The sequence below is a fragment of the Sinocyclocheilus anshuiensis genome, unplaced genomic scaffold (assembly GCF_001515605.1).
Source record: "Sinocyclocheilus anshuiensis isolate Anshui unplaced genomic scaffold, SAMN03320099.WGS_v1.1 scaffold1886, whole genome shotgun sequence".
In the NCBI taxonomy this organism is placed as follows: Eukaryota; Metazoa; Chordata; class Actinopteri; order Cypriniformes; family Cyprinidae; genus Sinocyclocheilus; species Sinocyclocheilus anshuiensis.
In genome coordinates, this window is record NW_015544234.1 from 14,572 (window position 1) to 15,992 (window position 1,421).

Consider the following 1,421-nt stretch of genomic DNA (forward strand, 5'->3'; position numbering starts at 1 on the left):
TGCCTTATATTAGACTTGTAGCGAGAAAAATTATATCAGAAAAAAATGTGTACCTTAAGTCTTCTGTAAAATTGCCTAAAAAAAATCTATAGATATAAAACACTTGAATCATATTACAATGTTAGTTTAAATGTTTAACATAGATAAGTGCGCTGTTAGGCGTATATCTAAGCATTTGTGCGGGGAGTGTAAGCTAAAGTGCACTTAAAACATTTAGGCGCCAGAGCAATCACTTGCATTTTTTTTTTAAATAACAGTGGAAACTCCTTAAAATACGCCGTCATTTTTGCTCATACAGGTAAGACTAATAGGTGTCGACCGATTATCGGCGCCGATTTATTAAGCATTTTATGATTATCGGTATCGGTCATTTTCAAAACCGATTCGCCAATAAAATAACTTAATTTTGAAACGCGCTATTTGGCTCTGATGCAGCCTGTCAGAACTCACCACTCTGTGGCCTAAAGCAATCTCCACCCACCGCCCATCTGATTTGTTGGGAGTCACGAGTCCGACCAATCAATGCGGAATTCACTCTCACTCCAAAAGCGCTTGATTGAATGTCTGAAAATGTACCTACAACTACAAGCCACTTTTGTGTTCTTCTGTACCACCTCTGTAGTACAAATTAATTTTTCATTAATACTAGTTTCATGATGTGAAAAGGTATGGTGACAGGTATGGCTGTGGAATGGGGTTTGGCCGAGGAAAATTTTTCAGTCAAAAGATTTTTTTTTTTGCTTTAACCCCTGACTACTACAACAATTATTACAACTTTTGTTTAAAAGAATAATCACACAATACTCTATTTCTTCCATGTTTTAATTTTAATAGTAACCCCTTTGTTTGCCAAAAAATAAAGAGTTTAACTCTCATTTGATTAAAAGATAAATTAAATTGATTTATGTCTTAATTTGCACTGTACTGCAAATTAAAACTAACTGAAATTTCTAGTGTCACATAGGCCAAGACATTTCAATAGGCTACTGAACTAAGTGCGCCTGTAAAAGGCTATTAGTGCTATAGTTTCATGAAAATAGTTGCAGTTTTCTTAACAACTTCTACAATATAGCTATGAAGACAATTAAATTATTTACACTTATTATATACATTTTTTTTATTGAATCCATTGATGTGCATTAGATGATGAATAGTCACCTCTACTATTGTAGGTTATGTTTTAATCATCAGAAAATAATTAATGAGGAATTATGAGAGGTTATGCTGTTACACATACATTTCTAACATGTAAATTATTGAAGCTAAATACTTACATTTCCCCAAGCTGTTTAGCTGTAGTACAGTATTCATAGGCTTAATCGTGAAGCATACAGTGGCCCCACTTTTAACTCCCTCTTTATATTACCCTTATTGTAGATGGATGCACAGAGGAAGACAAGAGTAAGAAGTGCAGTGTGGGA